General features: G+C 39.3%; 1 protein-coding gene across 1 annotated transcript in view; it reads right to left on the reverse strand.

The window, feature by feature from the left end:
- LOC147344300 (uncharacterized) overlaps positions 1–19338 on the reverse strand; it is a 569611-nt gene that overhangs the window by 118536 nt on the left and 431737 nt on the right. The window contains exon 7 of the mRNA XM_086379320.1: positions 7243–7368. The gene's annotated coding sequence lies outside the window, so the exon portion shown is untranslated. The remainder of the gene's footprint in view (positions 1–7242; positions 7369–19338) is intronic.

Consider the following 19338-nt stretch of genomic DNA (forward strand, 5'->3'; position numbering starts at 1 on the left):
CAGTGGGGATATTGTTAATAGTACTAATTAATTAAATATAGTTGAGAAAACCCTCTATTTTACCTCCATATATTTATAATATGTGTGATTTTTGCTTATATCATCTTCCAAATATTCAATATGCAGTGCCAAAGTAAATACACTGAGCTAAATTAATAAAGCTAAATTAGCATGAATTAATTGGCCTTGAAGAAGATTTCCTGGCATTTATAAGCAAAGCGTTTCTCCCATCCTGTATCTCTCATCATAAGGTCTCGGTAAAATTCCTAGTTTCTGTATTTTCAGTCTTCATGTTCATTTTCTTCAAGTAACTCTTATCAACACCACTTATTTTAATTTATTGATAAAAATATTATGAGTTAGACTCTGGGGGAAAAAAAAAACATAAAATAGTAACCTAAATAACTTAACTTTCTTAAAATCCTCCCATCTACTACACAAATATTATAACTAATATTTTCATATCTATTTCAAACAATTTCATGTAGATACTTATATGTGTAGGCATGTTTTTTATATAAAGGAAAAAACATTATTTTTGCTCATTTTTTCTACCATTATTTCCCCCAGTTCAGTTCAATTCAGTTCAGTCTCTCAATCGTGTCCAACTCTTTGCAACCCCATGAACTGCAGCACACCAGGCCTCCCTGTTCATCACCGACTCCCAGAGTATACCAAAACGTATGTCCATTGAGTCGGTGATGCCATTCAACCATCTCATCCTCTGCCATCCCCTTCTCCTCCTGCCCTCAATCTTTCCCAGCATCACGGTATTTTCCAATGAGTCAACCCTTCACATCAGGTGGCCAAAGTATTGGAGTTTCAGCTTCAGCATCAGTCCTTCCAATGAACACCCAGGACTGATCTCCTTCAGAATGGACTGGTTGGATCTCCTTGCAGTCCAAGGGACTCTCAAGAGTCTTCTCCAACAACACGGTTGAAAAGCATCAATTCTTCAGTGCTCAGCTTTCTTTATAGTCCAACTTTCACATCCACACATGACCACTGGAAAAACCATAGCCTTGACTAGACGGACCTTTGTGGACAAAGTAATGTCTCTGCTTTTTAATATGCTGCCTAACTTGGTATTAAAAAAAAAAAAAAAAGCAGGTTGGTATTAAGGCTTCCCTGGTGGCTCAGAGGTTAAAGCGTCTGCCTGCAATGCAGGAGACCTGGGTTCGATCCCTGGGTCGGGAAGATGCCCTGGAGAAGGAAATGGCAACCCACTCCAGTATTCTTGCCTGGAGAATCCCATGGATGAAGGAGCCTGGTGGGCTACAGTCCACGGGGTTGCAAAGAGTCGGACACAACTGAGTGAGAGACTCGACTTGACTTGAGGTTGGTATTAACTTTCCTTCCAAGGAGTAAGCGTCTTTTAATTTCATGGCTGCAGTCACCATCTGCAGTGATTTTGGAGCCCCCCAAAATAAAGTCAGCCACTGTTTCCCCATCTATTTGCCATGAAGTGATGGGACTGGATGCCATGATCTTTGTTTTCTGAATGTTGACCTTGAAGCCAACTTTTTCACTCTCCACTTTCACTTCATCAAGAGGCAGTTTAGTTCTTCACTTTCTGCCATAAGGGTGGTGTCATCTGCATATCTGAGGTTATTGAGATTTCTCCCAGCAATCTTGATTCCAGCTTGTGCTTCTTCCAGCCCAGCGTTTCTCATGATGTACTCTGCATAGAAGTTAAATAAGCAGGGTGACAATATACAGCCTTGACGTACTCCTTTTCCTATTTGGAACCAGTCTGTTGTTCCATGTCCAGTTCTAACTGTTGCTTCCTGACCTGCATACAGGTTTCTCAAGAGGCAGGTCAGGTGGTCCCCATGACCTGCCAAAACTATTGTTATTCTGTGATGTAAAGAAAAAGTACAAAATACATGCACCTTATTGTACATAAATTTTATCTCATAAGAAAATAAGGTACTGCGAAATACTAACCTCTAGTTAAATACATTCAGCTATAATTACTGATAGCTAGAAGTTTGAAATTTAACACAAAATGATCGATCAGCAGATGAATAGATCTACAAACAGAACCTAAAAATATTAATTGTATAATATTGGTGGCAGATAGTTTGGTATTCACTGCAAAATTCTTTAATTTTTTTACGCTTGAAATTTTCTTAGAAAGTGTTGGATAAAGGGAACTAGAAGAGCCCCAGATTCCTAGAATGAAAACAGCAGCAGGCATTTTTAGAGATCAGGTATGATGTGCTTATAATAATCTAGGGAAGAAATAACGAGGGAGCAGACTGGAAAGATTATATGAATGGAAGATTTGTGTGTCAAGAAAAGCAGCCACAAAGACAAGATACCAGGGAAGCATAAGCAACCATATTTGGAAATAATCTGATAGCCAGAGTGATGGAAAGTAAGAATTTAATTATGATTAGATGGTTTTAGCAGAATGGAGATTCTGGAGGATGTAGAGGTCACACAATGCTAGCAGATAATAGAATTCCAACTAGCTACAGTGAAAAGATAGCACTTAAAAACCCAAGCTCTTATTTGAGAGCCTTACAGCAGCAAAGGGCTGATCTCAAAAGCTATGTCTCGTAAGTTGACCTGAATCATGAAATCTCTGCAGCCAGAGGTTCCCAGCTAACTGGCCTGGTTGCAGCTGGACAGCAAGTTATTTCTTGAAGAGAAACCTTGATGGTGAACTTGTCTGACTATCATTCTGAACTCTGTGAATGCTAGTGTTGTTGAGAATCTGAATTAAGCTGTACACCTAAAGATTTTTGAGTGGTGTTCTGATGGACAGTTAAATACTGGCTTATTTTGGCACTGTTGAGGTTTTATTTTAGACTTTGTTGGGGTGGGTCTAATGTAGGGCTAATCTAGGGCTAAAGAAAATTTACTTCTAAAATGTAGCTTTTCTGTAATTTCGAACAAATGCCTCAGTTACTTAGTGATGTCTATCCATCCTGGCTAGTTGGAATTTTAATATTACCCAAGACTGCAAATTACAGAATTTTCAATAAGTTCAAAGCTTCTTGGCAGTTCTTCTCTATCCGGCCCCACAGGACCCTGTTTTATGCATGCAAAACTCAGTACACAGCTAGAAATGCAAGGGGACCCTAACACAGAAAATGAGGCTACTCCTCTGTACAACCTCCTCTGTTCCAATTTCTTTCCCTGCAAAAGTCAGCTAGGATCTCAGTCCAAATTTCTGTTTTCTCTGCCCAGAAAAACCACTACTCTGTGTTTTCACTTTACCTCTCCATGGTTAGAGATTCCTCCTGGCACAAATTTCACACAAATATGGAACTCACCTCACATGTTTCTCTTCATTCAAAGATCATATGTTTGGGCTGTTTGTCATCCAATGCCTGAAAGCAAGTTTTTCATGAATTAAATACAGTGTCATATTTACTTCAGCCAGAGGTTAATTCTGATAACCATCACTCCATCGTTCTCAGAACAAGAAAGCCAAGTGCTCATATCTTAATAGGAAAAGACTCAAATATTATTTAGAGGAGTGCCTCGAGTTCTGTTCATTATTTGAAGGGTAAATGAATTTCTTAACAGAGTTTCCTAGCAGGTGACCAGTTATAGAGCAGCTGTTAGCATGGGTGTTGGAGCCCTTTCCTTTCTCACTATGACCAGTTACACAAAGTTGAGAGAAGAGTGAAAGGTTGGCTTAAAGCTCAACATTCAGAAAACTAAGATCATGGCATCCAGCCCCATCACTTCATGGCAAATAGATGGGGAAACTGTGGCTGATTTTATTTTTCTGGGCTCCAAAATCACTGAAAATGGTGACTGCAGCCATGAAATTAAAAGATGCTTACTCCTTGGAAGGAAAGTTAATACCAACCTAGGCAGCATATTAAAAAGCAGAGACATTACTTTGTCCACAAAGGTCCATCTAGTCAAGGCTATGGTTTTTCCAGTGGCCATGTGTGGATGTGAGAGTTGGACTATACAGAAAGCTGAGCGCCGAAGAATTGATGCTTTTGAACTGTGGTGTTGGAGAAGACTCTTGAGAGTCCCTTGGACTGCAAGGAGATCCAACCAGTCCATCCTAAAGGAGATAAGTCCTGGGTGTTCATCCGAAGGACTGATGCTGAAGCTGAAACTCCAAAACTTTGGCCACCTGATGTGAAGGGTTGACTCATTGGAAAAGACCCTGATGCTGGGAGGGATTGGGGGCAGGATGAAAAGGGGACGACAGAGGATGAGATGGCTGGATGGCATCACTGACTCAATGGACATGAGTTTGGGTAAACTCCGGGAGTTGGTGATGAACGGGGAGGCCTGGCGTGCTGCGGTTCATGCATTGCAGAGTCAGACACAACTGAGCAACTGAACTGAACTGAACTGATGGCTCAAGGTTCTCTGATTAGAGCTGGTTTCTATTTCCACTAGGGGATTTAGGTTGGAGAATTACAGATTTTGGCAAATCTAAGAGTGGATTGGGCTCAATAAAGGACAGAAATGGTATGGACCTAAGAAGTAGAAGATATTAAGAAGAGATGGCAAGAATACACAGAAGAACTGTACAAAAAAGATCTTCACAACCCAGATAATCACGATGGTGTGATCACTGGCCTAGAGCCAGACATCCTGGAATGTGAAGTCAAGTGGGCCTTAGAAAGCATCACTACAAACAAAGCTAGTGGAGGTGATGGAATTCCAGTTGAGCTATTGCAAATCCTGAAAGATGATGCTGTGAAAGTGCTGCACTCAATATGCCACCACATTTGGAAAAGTCAGCAGTGGCCACAGGACTGGAAAAGGTCAGTTTTCATTCCAATCTCAAAGAAAGGCAATGCCAAAGAATGCTCAAACTACCGCACAATTGCACTCACCTCACATGATAGTAAAGTAATGCTCAAAATTCTCCAAGCCAGGCTTCAGCAATATGTGAACCGTGAGCTTCCTGATGTTCAAGCTGGATTTAGAAAAGGCAGAGGAACCAGAGATCCAATTGCCAACACCCACTGGATCATCAAAAAAGCAAGAGAGTTCCAGAAAAACATCTATTTCTGCTTTATTGACTATACCAAAGCCTTTGACTGTGTGGATCACAATAAAATGCGGAAAATTCTGAAAAAGATGGGAATACCAGACCACCTGATCTGCCTCTTCAGAAACCTGTATGCAGGTCAGGAAGCAACAGTTAGAACTGGACATGGAACAACAGACTGGTTCCAAATAGGAAAAGGAGTACGTCAAGGCTGTATATTGTCACCCTGCTTATTTAACCTATATGCAGAGTACATCATGAGAAACGCTGGACTGGAAGAAACACAAGTTGGAATCAAGATGCCGGGAGAAATCTCAATAACCTCAGATATGCAGATGACACCACCCTTATGGCAGAAAGTGAAGAGGAACTAAAAAGTCTCTTGATGAAAGTGAAAGTGGAGAGTGAAAAAGTTGGCTTAAACCTCAACATTCAGAAAACGAAGATCACGGCATCCGGTCCCATCACTTCATGGCAAATAGATGGGGAAACAGTGGAAACAGTGCCAGACTTTATTTTGGGGGGCTCCAAAATCACTGCAGATGGTGACTGCAGCCATGAAATTAAAAGATGCTTTCTCCTTGGAAGGAAAGTTATGACCAACCTAGATAGAATATTCAAAAGCAGAGACATTACTTTGCCAACAAATGTTCGTCTAGTCAAGGCTATGGTTTTTCCTGTGGTCATGTATGGATGTGAGAGTTGGACTGTGAAGAAGGCTGAGTGCCAAAGAATTGACGCTTTTGAACTGTGGTGTTGGAGAAGACTCTTGAGAGTCGCTTGGACTGCAAGGAGATCCAACCAGTCCATTCTGAAGGAGATCAGCCCTGGGATTTCTTTGGAAGGAATGATGCTAAAGCTGAAACTCCAGTACTTTGGCCACCTCATGTGAAGAGTTGACTCATTGCAAAAGACTCTGATGCTGGGCGGGATTGGGGGCAAGAGGAGAAGGGGACGACAGAGGATGAGGTGGCTGGATGGCATCACTGACACTATGGACGTGAGTCTGAGTGAACTTCGGGAGTTGGTGATGGACAGGGAGGTCTGGCATGCTGCTTTCATGGGGTCGCAAAGAGTCGGACACGACTGAGCGTCTGATTTGATCTGATCTGATCTGAAGAGTGGATTGACTCTGTTCTTTATCTCATTTATTTAAGCTTTTTATATATTATGTTAATTTCATATTCCTGTTAACTAATTACTGCAAATTTAGTGGCTTAAAACATCACACATTTGAAAATCAAAGGACAGAGGACTTCTATAGGACTGAAGTGTTATCAGGACTGCTTCCTTTTGAAGGCTCCAGGGCAGGATTCCTTCCTTGTCTCTTCCAGCTCCTAGAGGCTGCTGGCTTTCCTCACCATGTAGCCACATCTTTCCTATCTCTGTTTGCATCCTCACACTGCCTCCTTGTCTCTCTTACCTATTGCTTCCTATTTATAAGAACCCTTCTAACTACATGGGGACAACTATATAATCTCCTCACCTCAAAACCCTGCATTTACATACATCAGCAAACTCTCCTTTATATTTATGGTCACATATTCTTGCGTGCGTGCCAAGTCACTTGAGTCATGTCTGACTCTTTGCAACTCTATGGACCTAGCCCACCAGACTCCTCAGTCCATGGGATTCTCGGTGAGAATACTGGAGTGGGTTGCCATGCCCTCCTCCAGGGGATCTTCCCGACCCAGGGGTGGAACCTGTGTCTCCTGTGTCTCTTGTATTGGCAGGCAGGTTAATTACCACTAGTGCCACCTGGGAAGCCCATGGTCACATAGTCTCAGGTTTGGGGAATTAGAACATGGCCATCTTTAGGGTCATTATTCAGTCTACCATACATATGAAGAGATAAATTTCTCTGAAGTCCAAATTTCAACAAATGAAAATGATTGCACACCTTTTCAAATATATTTTTATCAGACTATTTCATTACTTTAAAACATACTGACCAAACACACACACAATTTGGAGCAGCTTTAATGACAAAACCCCATGGACAATTTCCTTTTAATATTTCAGAGATATGGTTGAATAAATCCTATGTTATTACAGGAAGACTTTCTCTCTATGAGATCTACCTGCTGAAATCTCAATGCATTAGAGATGGAATAAAACTTTCATTTAAAATAACACTTTGAAATTGACCTTGGAGGAAAAACCTCATACCTGAGGGTGAGATGGCTGCACATATATTTAGAATGTTCTTCTTTCTAGGAGTTCTTGGTTTCAAATTCTCTCCTCTGTGCATAGCAACTTACCTTTGTGAAGTGACTTCCAACAATTCTTCTCAAGTTCCATTCTTAATGTGGACTGGCCTTTCCTGATACATTGCCCCTGTGTGAAATTCTCCATAGCATTCCCCTGGAGGTTTTTCTCTCCCTTCTCTGCAAGATAAAACAGATGTATAGATATTCATCAAAAACTCAGTACTTTTGTAACAGATTAAATGTCACTTCTTGGGAAATACGTAATATGCATGCAGCATATTTCTTTCTGAACTACTACTGAATAATATAAATAATATTACTCTCTCACTCTAGCATTTTTTAAGATGGAGAAATTTCCCCCCAAGCTGGGACATGGCATTAACAGGTGAACTATCACTTTTTTTTTTTTTTTTTTTTGACAAGGTTCTAGGTCTGAGGAATGAACAAAATGCCCTCTTTGAGGAATTTGAAACTCAAAGAAGATGAGTGAGTTAGACACATTTGAGCAGCTTGCACAAAAACTAGAATTCTAAATTATGCTTTTAAATGCCCCAATAGTTCAAAATTATATTTTGTTTTATGTCATTTCTACTCAGAGTGTTATGCTTGACTCTTAACCTAGGCCTCAAAATCTTTATAGAAGGAAGGATACCCTCTTCCATTCAGAATCACATGTATCTACTAGTACAGTGCTGAGCAAAATAATAACTATGTAATACAAAATGTAGAAAATTCTGAAAGAGACGGGAATACCAGACCACCTGACCTGTCTCTTGAGAAACCTGTATGCAGGTCAGGAAGCAACAGTTAGAACTGGACATGGAACAACAGACTGGTTCCAAATAGGAAAAGGAATATGTCAAGGCTATATAGTATCACCCTGCTTATTTAACTTATATGCAGAGTACATCATGAGAAACGCTGGACTGGAAGAAACACAAGCTGGAATCAAGATGCTGGGAGAAATCTCAATAACCTCAGATATGCAGATGACACCACCCTTATGGCAGAAAGTGAAGAGGAACTAAAGTGCCTCTTGATGAAAGTGAAAGTGGAGAGTGAAAAAGTTGGCTTAAAGCTCAACATTCAGAAAACTAAGATCATGGCATCTGGTCCCATCACTTCACGGGAAATAGATGGGGAAATAGTGGAAACAGTGGCAGACTTTATTTTGGGGGCTCCAAAATCACTACAGATGGTGACTGTAGCCATGAAATTAAAAGATGCTTACTCCTTGGAAGGAAAGTTATGACCAACCTAGATAGCATATTCAAAAGCAGAGAGAGACATTACTTTGCCAGCAAAGGTCTGTCTAGTCAAGGCTATGGTTTTTCCTGTGGTCATGTATGGATGTAAGAGTTGGACTGTGAAGAAGGCTGAGCGCCGAAGAATTGATGCTTTTGAACTGTGGTGTTGGAGAAGACTCTTGAGAGTCCCTTGGACTGCAAGGAGATCCAACCAGTCCATTCTGAAGGAGATCAGTCCCGGGATTTTTTTGGAAGGAATGATGCTGAAGTTGAAACTCCAGTACTTTGGCCACCTCATTCGAAGAGTTGACTCATTGAAAAAGACTCTGATGCTAGGAGGGATTGGGAGCAAGAGGAGAATGGGACGACAGAGGATGAGGTGGCTGGATGGCATCACTGACTCGATGGACGTGGAATGGGTGAACTCCAGGAGTTGGTGATGGACAGGGAGGCCTGGCGTGCTGCGATTCATGGGGTCACGAAGAGTCGGACAAGACTGAGCGACTGAACTAACTGAAGTGAGTCCAAAATGGATTGTAATGCAGAACGCAGTCCAATACAACTGAGCGATTGAACTGATGCTTAGATTAGGTGCTGGAGAGTAAGTAAATGGAGGCAGTCAGGTAAGTTTGGCAGGCAGGAGGCAGTTTGTCCCAGCCAAAGTTACCGTAAATTAGCCAACAGCCAATCTGTCTACACACAAAGATTTAAAGGTGTCTCCATGAACAGCAGAATAATATAGCTGAACTCCAGTTGACCCCAGTGGGATATACTACTCAAAACTTCTCAGTGATACTTGATTGCTTTCCAGATAAAACCCATACTCTATAGCTGAGATGATTCCACCTGATGTATTTCCTTCCTACCTCTTCAGTATAGTTAGTATCTTCTTATTTTCTCTACTTTCCTATATATCCATATTACAAAAATGTGAAAAACAGTTATAATGTGTCACCTTTATTTGATTCCCCTCCTTCTGTTGCCATATATGAACCTTGGCCAAAAGCATAGTCTCTGTAAAGAAGATGGGTTTAAGTATCATGTTCATCACTTAAAACCTCCCAAAAGTTTTTACTTTATTTTATCTGTAAAATGGAAATACTAACAGCAATTTATACATAGGGTGTGTGTTAGTCGCTTAGTCATGTCCGACTCTTTGTAACCCCCATGGACTGTGGCCTGCTAGGCTCCTCTGTCCATGGAATTCTCCAGGCAAGAATACTGGAGTGGGTTGTCATTTCCTTCTCCAGGGGATCTTCCCAATGCAGGGATCAAACCTGGGTCTCCTGCATTGCAGGCAGATTCTTTACCATCTGAGCCACAAGGGAAGCCCTACATATAGGATGATAGAGGATGTCAGTAACTTATGCCTGGTAAGCACTCCACAAGTGTTGACTACTATTATAAATACTCTTTTTTTTCCTCTTAGAAGTGAAGTGGTGTCGCTCAGTCGTGTCCGACTCTTTGCGACCCCATGGACTGTAGCCTATCAGGCTCCTCCATCCATGGGATTTTCCAGGCAAGAGTGCTGGAGTGGGTTGCCATTTCCTTCTCCATTACCTCTTAGAATCCCCTATTAATTTTTCAACATACAGACCACAGGTTCTCAAAGACCCTTGGCTGACATTCCTTGCTGCACTGCTTCCACTCCCATGCTCATTCCTCAACTTTGTTCCTCTTATACCCTGGACATGCAATATAGTAGCTCTTACCAATAACATAATAGCTGATCTGTTTGTCTCCCCTCAGAGAACTGTAAGCTTCTTGAAGGCAGGGACAGGACCTAGTTTACTTGTAAATTACAGGTACCTGCACCTAATCCATTGAAGGTTTTCTGTGAACATGTTTCCTTTTGTGAATTTTGGAAACATCAAGGCTCAGCTTTAGCAGAGAAGAGAATGAATAGTCATAGTGGGAAAGGCTGTCAAGCATAAAGAGCTCTTGGCTCAGTTATGGTTATGTATTTAGTGTCTTCTACATCAATGACTAGAAGGAATATATTGCCAGCCAGCTGAGTTCAAACATAACCCAGACATCCTACCAGGTAGGTAACCTAGGCATCCTACCAGGATCCTGGGTCTAAATAACTGTGATCTAGCCAAGGGGTGGCTCATAACAGAAACAGCTGATTTTTTTATGTAGTTACCAGCTCAGTTTCCCTAAAAAAATTTATATAGCTCTTTGCTTTAAAATGCTAATTTATCATTTATTGTGGGAAAAAACTGTCTCTGAGAAGCCAAAATTTGGAATGAATATGAGAACCTGCCTTCATCAAAATCATGATGGTAAGTAGAAGACCTCATTTTGATGAAGATGCCAGTTTTTCTACCTTTCCAAAGGCAACAAATCTGAAAATGATACATATTATGATTTTTCCCATCTGGAATTTCAAAGCTATCTTTCATTAGTTTATCCACATTTCTCTGAAGAGAGATTATTGCATCCAGAATTAGGAAAATGATCGTCTTATCCTTGAGGGAACTTCTTCCACTTTAAGCCCAGCTTCCACTGTAAAAGAGATTCATTTCCCTTCTTTACAATTTTTTCTCAGTATACGATAAAATTAAGAATCAATTAGAAAATGCATGGGCTTCCCTGATAGCTCCGCTGGTACATACATAGGGGAGATTCTAACACACACACAGATTCATATAGATAGGTAGATAATAAATAATTTTCTCAGATTCTCAGCAAAATTCTCTTCATAAATCCCTGCCTTTGCATCTAGGGAATGGTATTTCTCTTTGGATTCTCCAGGATTACCTAGCAATAACTAGTGCAATTTTTGTGGACACAAGTGAAACTCAGATATTTTCAGTCAGTTTGCAGTTTGATTAGTGTACGCCAGCTCTTTCTCAGTCTTTTCTTCCCTTTTTATCTGACTTAAACCTCTTCCAGAATAATGCCCTTTCCCAAGTTGCTTTGATTTGGAGGATAGGTAATATATAATAATTAACTTCTGCAAAATCTTTCATTTCTTGGGCAGAGATAATTGAATTACTGTTTATTCAAAGGTTTATCACTTCCCCTAGGATATTTTGATGATCCTACATGATAAAAGTGTAAGATATCAAAGTAACAAATTCCAAATTGCTATATTCACTGACTCATAGGTAAATTGGATGCTTTATCCATTTGAATTTCAAACATCATGTAGTATAAAAAATAAAAACATTTGGAAAGAAAAGATAGTTATAAATTCAATTAACTCCCAGTAATTCACCATTCCATGTAATGTTGTGATTTTGTTTTGTAATGTGTTATAATGAGACTTACTGGTAATAGAAGTGCCTGCTTCCAATTAGGTATTTGAGAACGTGGAACTATTCTATCATGCAAGGATTAAAAAATAGTATAGAATAGGAATGTAGAACATCTGCTCAGTATGAAATAATGTTAAATCAAAGGTCTTAAAAACATTAGATAGTTGATATCCATTGTCTAGTTGACTAAAAACAGACAGTATTGAGGGATGTTCCCAGATGCTCAACTTCAATGGACATCCTCAGAGAAGACTGAATGCTATCTCTGGAGAAATAAGGAAAACACCTGCTATGGGGAGCTCCTTTATGAACAGTGCTCCTAATTCTCTTTGATCCATATATATTCCTTGCATCAAATAACCTGCACTGCTTAGTATCTTTGCAATTGTGGTTATGTCCTGTGATGCATGGCTAGCAAGAAGGGTATGAAATTTATTTCATAATGTGATCTAATAATTAGGAGACACCGGATGACTAAGCTTAGGATAAGAATGTTCTCCATGCCCAAAATAGAAAGCATACACTGGCTTTTGAGAACAGCATGAGAAACTATGCAAAGAGGTGGCCTAACTGTGAATGTGGAGCCATAAATTGAGAATTTAGGAAGGCTGTCTATGTTGGCAGGAATCAAAAATATCTCCTTTCTGGATCAATACAATGAACAATAGAATGGATACCACTATACACCCAAAGAAATAAACTAACCAGGAATAATAGATAAATGATTTAAAAGAAATATGAATCCTGTCTTCAAGACTTGAATATTATTCTCTTTTTTTAGACTTTTTCTTGGGGTGGTGGGGTGGGGGAACAGAAACTAAGTCCAGAGAAAACATTAATGTGATTTTCAATGAGACCAGTTTGCATCATTGAAAGAAGGTCAAATGTATCTTTCCCCTCAGCATCCATGAAATAGGCTGGTAAGTAATTACTGGTAAGTAATCTAGTTTCTTTAAGTAGAAAGTGAAGGCAAGAGACGAAACCATGCTGAGAGACAGAAACAGACATGGTAACCTACAACCACCACATTTGTGACTGAGGTAGGATTATACATTTAGGCTTAGAAATCTGAAATAACTATTTAAGATATTAGTTATTTAAAAGGGAGCATTAAGTCCTGATGATCACAAGTATCAATGTGTCTCTATTTTCTCATTAAAATTATTGAAATTCAAGATGCAAAGGACTTTAAATAAATAAGAAGTAAATCAAATATTTTAGCCACCTTTATGTAAATCTATCCAATGATAACATTTCTGAGTTTGTACATTTGGGAAATTTGAGACTTTTTAAAGGGATGATGACTATGAAGTAGATAACATGTCAAAGACCTGATAGAATGAAATGCTCACTCAGGTGACGGACGTCACTGCAGTACAATTGACCCCGACTTTAAGATGCACATATATGCTTTCCAACTCTGACTCCTACGTCAGTCTTTTTTAAGGACAGAGCATTTCCCTCAAACTGGTGCATTATCCAATGGGTTGTTACAAGCAAAAGTGACTTGTGGAAACTAAAACTATTAATACTAAAGCAGAGTAGCTCCAAATTCCAGTCCTTTGTATACAAGTGCCAGCCAGAGGGCCAATTGTTAAAAATCCATATTCCTTAGATGTGGAGATCATCTTTTTGTTGAAAAACTCACATCTCACAATTTGTTGCTTATTATTTCATTTTATGTTTTTATCTGAAGTTTTGAAGCATTTACAAATGTTGCGAAACCATTCAGTGAAAATCCAAATCACTAGCTTTCATATACTTTCAAATTCCGAATCTTCCTGGGTCCTCTATCATGAACGTGTTGGCTTTCAACTTACAGTTGGCATTAACTTGTCCTTCATCCAATCAGTTGCCAGGTTTAATTCAGTTTCAAAAGGAGCAACATTTATTGGGAACTTATTAAGTGTCTTGCATGGTGACAGGCAGAAATTCTGTCTCTGAATTGAGCCTCAAATCCTATTCACACTTGATGTTTCTACTACCCTATGACATCATTCCCACAGTTGTTCTCTATTCTTGCTCTCTTCCTTTATATATTATACTTGTTAGCAGGGACTTTTGTCAGTCTATTTGGGAAGCTACTGTCTGTTTTGCATCATAAAGAAGATATCAATATATCCCAAGATCTCAGTAAAGAAAAAAAGAAATATGCTGTGTTTCAGCAGTCACTTGATTTCTTTGTTAATAACACCTCTATAACTGCAGGCTCTAAGCAATCAACCATCAAGTAGCAGAACTGCACAACACAATGGTCCCATTGTTTTTTTCTATAAAGATCATAATATTTAAATTTAATATTATATCATACGTAATATATGTTTAGTGTCCTTAGTCAATGTGACTGTGGTATGTGTATGTGTCTGTGAGTATATATGTGTGCTGAAACTTCCTCAGCTATTTATAATTCTGTAACATATTATATGCATCACTGGCCATTTCTCATGGCATCTTCAAGTACCTCTGTTGAAAGAGTTGAAAGCAACAAAAACTGGACATTGACTTGTTGAGAATAAATAAAACCAGTCAAGGCTAAGGCCAAATTTTACAACCTGGAGACTATTTTAATTTGGCAAAATCTGGTCTTCTTGTTATGAACAGAAATGCCTTCACATTTGCCTTGTCCTATCTTGGAGGAATGAATAAATTACAGAAATGAACAAAATTTTCTGCTTAATCATACAGACATTGCTCTGCCTTGCTCCAACTGTGGAGATATTGAAAATTAAAATATATAACACTGTAGGCACTGCCCCTGCTCCCCTCTGAAACAGACCCTCTTGCTTGTGTTTGTATTATTTTGTTTTTTCATATTCATTACAGTGTTCTGTGTGGCTCAAAGAGTTCATTAAATGTGAGCAGTAAGCCTAGAGCATCAATCAGATAAATAGTATTCCACTTAAAAAAATAATGTTTTATTTGTTGCCTCATTTCATTTTATCTTTGCCCTTGCCCCTTGACTTAATTTATTCATATATAATCATAGATACCACCTCAGTGATTAGGGGTAAGGTAGCAGTTGCAATCTATCTGTTCTGGGAAGAAGATTACAGATGCTGATTCTCAGCAAAGCTACTAATCTCTTCCTAAAAGTATCACCCTACTCACTGCCTGACCCTGTCTCCAAGAGCAGATTCTACGGCACAGTAAAAACCATGGACAATATAGCTAAGAGTTAAAAAGTCTTGCAGTAAATCTCCAATTTCAAATTTCTGCTGCTTCAATTACCCCACAACTTCATGATTACCATTTAATTTAACATTTGAAGGCCCACTTTTATTACCCATAAACCAGTAAGGATGAGTGAGCTTACAATGAAATAATATAATGCAAGTAGCCGATACCTGGGACAAAGCATTTGCTCTATGGATGTTAATAATCACTTTTTTCTTCTTTTTTGATAATGCTGGGGATATGAGAAGCTTAAGAAAATCTACCCAAGTGTTTCTGCAGACAGGTGGATTCAACAGAATCATTTGGAGCTGCTTGATTAAAAAAAATAATAAATGTACATTTGCTTTTTCTTTTTTTTCATTCTTGACTCCATAGATAATGAATTCAATACTATGATTGAAAGTGAAAGTGTTAGTTGCTCAGTCGTGTCCAATTCTTTGGGACCCCATGGACAGTAGCCAACCAGAATCCTCTGTCCATGGTATTCTCCAGGCAAGAATACTGGAGTGGGTTGCCATTTCCTTCTCCAGGGGATCCTCCAGATTCAGGGACTAAACCTGGGTCTTCTGCATTGCAGGCAGATTCTTTACCATCTGAGCCATGAGGGAAACCCACTCTGCTTAACATATGCCTAATACTCCCTCTCACATCCATACATGTCAGGTATGGATGTGAGAGTTGGACAATAAAGAAAGCTGAAAGTGAAAGTGAAGTTGCTCAGTTGTGTCTGACTCTTTGCGACCCCATGGACTGTAGCCTACCAGGCTCCTCTGTCCACGGGATTTTCCAGGCAATAGTACTGGAGTGGATTGCCATTTCCTTTCCAGGGGATCTTCCCAACCCAGGGATTGAACCCAGGTCTCCCACATTGTAGACAGACGCTTTACCATCTGAGCCACCAGGAAAGTCATAAAGAAAGCTGAGTGCTGAAGAATTGATGCTTTTGAACTGTGGTGTTGGAGAAGACTCTTGAAAGTCCCTTAGATAGTAAGGAGATCAAACCAGTCAGTCCTAAAGGAAATCAGTCTTGAGTATTCATTGGAAAGACTGATGTTGAAGCTGAAACTCCAATACTTTGGCCACTTGATGTGAAGAACTGACTCATTGGAAAAGACCCTAATGCTGGGAAAGATTTAAGGTGGGAGGAGAAGGGGATGATAGAGGATGAGATGGCATCACCAACTCAATGGACATGAGTTTGAGTAAACTCCAGGAGTTGACAATGGACAGGGAAGCCTGGTATGCTGCAGTCCATTGGGCCTCAAAGAGTTGGACACAACTGAGCAACTGAACTGAACAAAACTGAATACTCCTTCTAAATGAGACTGATAGCAGTCATACTTGCAAATCACCATTTTATTAATCTCCCCATAAATTCCATCACTCAATTCCCTTTTGCAATATTGTTGCCAAGTGTTTCTGTAACTTTGGCTTAAAAATTTTAAATAATGAACTCAAAATCCCTCTTGAATCATCTGTCTATATATAACAGCTTTAAAATGCTATTAATTCCACCCAAGCGAAGTTTCTCTCCAGCATTCCTCATTTGCTGATACAAATGCAAACCTAGAGTCATGCAGAAAAATAAAAATCAACACCTCTTTGTGTCTGATAGCCATTAATCTATTTGAAATCATATATTGCTCACCATATTACCAATTGGCATATGCCATATTATAGACTCATATATTGCTCACCAAATTGCCAGTCTTCATTTCCCAAATTCATTTTGACCTAATCTTTGCCAAATATATTCTACTGCTAGAGTTCCAGGTGTCTAAATAGTTTCTAGGCTCTGACCACTCAGATACCTTTGAAATTTTATATTTACTTAATCTAATTATCTTCAATTGACAAGAAGAGACCAAAGATGCGTGTAAGAGCCCATTTGAAGTTATCTGTCTTCTGCTACAAAAGAATCTTCAAAACATTTTTTTTTAATCTAAGTATTTTACATCTCCTCAACCATCCTATGAATAATGCAAATTAAGTATCCTGAATTTTCTTGTAAATACCTGAGATTTTAGAGTTGGGACAGGAGAAGTGTACAGGGTGTTGGGAGAATATAGCTGAGGCAATTGAGGCCCTAGGAGGTCTTATGCCTTACCAAAGTTTATATAACTTGTGTGTGTATGTGCATTTGTTTTCTAGTACAATAACTATTTGTGGAAAAACAAGATTTCCTACTTATATGGTACAGATATCTCAATCCAGTTGTTTCTAGGTAGGTTTTGTTGACCTTCATAACCTCAGCTCTTTTTCATTGTTGTTATTTTAAGCCTATATTTAATAGTTAAAAGTTACCAGTTGAACTAAGGAATCTTGGATTTTCCTTAAAAATTCAAAATCTCACAATTCTGGGCCTACATTCCAACACAGCAGCAATGTGCCAGGCCTCCCTTTAGTTTGGGCTCGTATTTTCTGCCTGGTCTCCGCAGACACTTAAGTTTTCCATACTCTCCGTGGAATAGCATTATATACTTTTACAAGCACTTTCATATCTACCATTTAACATAAAATGTCGCCAATCTTATGAAATAAAAACAAACTGACACAATTATATATATATGTATTTTTGATATGTGTAAAGATATATCTAAGTCAACCTCTGCCAGGAGAATGTAAGGAGAATGTAATAGTTTAACATTATTGGAAGTTTAAAAATCCCAATTTTGCCACTTACTAGCTATTAACAGGAGAAGGCAATGGCACCCCACTCCAGTACTCTTGCCTGGAAAATCCCATGGATGGAGGAGCCTGGTAGGCTGCAGTTCATGGGGTCGCTGAGGGTCAGACATGACTGAGCGACTTCCCTTTCACTTTTCACTTTCATGCATTGGAGAAGGAAATGGCAACCCATTCCAGTGTTCTTGCCTGGAGAATCCCAGGGACAGGGGAGCCTGGTGGGCTGCTGGCTATGGGGTCGCACAGAGTTGGACACGACTGAAGTGACTTAGCAGCAGCAGCTATTAACATGGACAAGTCATTTCATTTGATATTTTTTAGGCTTTGTGTCTTACATCCATAAAATAAAGATGAGATAATACCAGTCTGAAGACATTTCAGGGAAGACTAAATTAGAATATATGGGAAGTACTTGACAAACATTTGCCTCTGACATTCTTATTACTTGAGCACTAGAACCTAGACTTCCACCATCTAATGCAGGGATCCTCTCATTGTATAAAACTTACACCCACTTTGTCCCGTGTGACTCCTTAATTCCCAGTTTTTGAAATTTCTCAAAGTGAATGTCATGACCAAACACTAGTTGTCCCACTCACTTGTATCAAGAGCCTGCTGTAATCCAAGGTCTCTGGATTAAAGAGACTGTAAAGTTAAAGTTCGTAAAGTTCTGTAAACAGAAGATGTCTAAGGATCTATGAAAACATTTTTCCAAGTTCAGTATTCGACTCACCTTCCTTAGAATCACAAAGATTCATTTATGAATTCTCCCCAAATCAACTGAATCACATGTCTTGATTTGGGGCCCAGGAAACTTTTTCCCTACACACTGAAATTGTATATGTATTTCTCAGCTGCATTAAGAAATCAATGGTAAGATACAAGTAAGAACTGGAGAAATGGCCATAGTGATAAGGGAAGAATGAGATTAATTCCAGCAACTGGGTACCATGAAGAATTTAGAGTATTATTCCTAGCCTCGTGTTATGAGTTGTTGACTAAGGCCTTAAGCATATTAAATACTTGTAAGTATGAAACAAGTTAAATATATTTAAGGATTAACCTGAGTAATTCTAATGACAATTACTCAAAGCATTTCAAGGATCGGTGAGACACGAGTCAAACTAAATTATCTGAGAAGAGTAACTTGATAGGACTTGAAATATAGATGAATGTGTAGGTGAGGAAAAGTTTTATATCTGAGGTAAGGCAAATAGGTGAATCTGAGGAGGTGGTAATGAATGCAATGTATATGGCTAATGAAAAATTAGATAGACAAATTGAGAATAAAAATTTCGTAAAGTCTTCAAAGGGCTTCCGCAGTGGCTCAGTGGTAAAGAATCCACCTGTAATGCAGGAGACACAGGAGATGCAGGTTTGATAACTAGATCAGGAAGGTCCCCTGGAGAAGGGAATGGCAACCCACTCCAGTATTCTTGCCTGGAGAATCCCAAGGACAGAGAAACCTGGCAGGCTACTGTTGATGGGGTCACAAAGAGCCAGACACAACTGGGCATGCATTCACACACACACACTCACAGTCTACAAAAAGCAGCATGGCAACATCTATACACAGGATTTCAAAGATTCATCGAGCAGCTCTCTCCAAGAAGATGAGGCAAGGTGACAATTTGTCTGCTTTGCATGGGGAAACCGGGGAGAAGCATGTCCTACCTTGCTCTCCAGAGGCTTTTGGTGAACCTGAGAGTTTTGAGTGTATTTTGTGGGCTTGTTGTCTGGTTAAATGATATATGACAAAATAAAGCTTCTATAAATAA

Source organism: Bos grunniens, chromosome 26 (genome assembly GCF_055505025.1).
Source record: "Bos grunniens cultivar Pamir isolate PY7600 chromosome 26, Bosgru_T2T1.0, whole genome shotgun sequence".
Classification (NCBI taxonomy): Eukaryota; Metazoa; Chordata; class Mammalia; order Artiodactyla; family Bovidae; genus Bos; species Bos grunniens.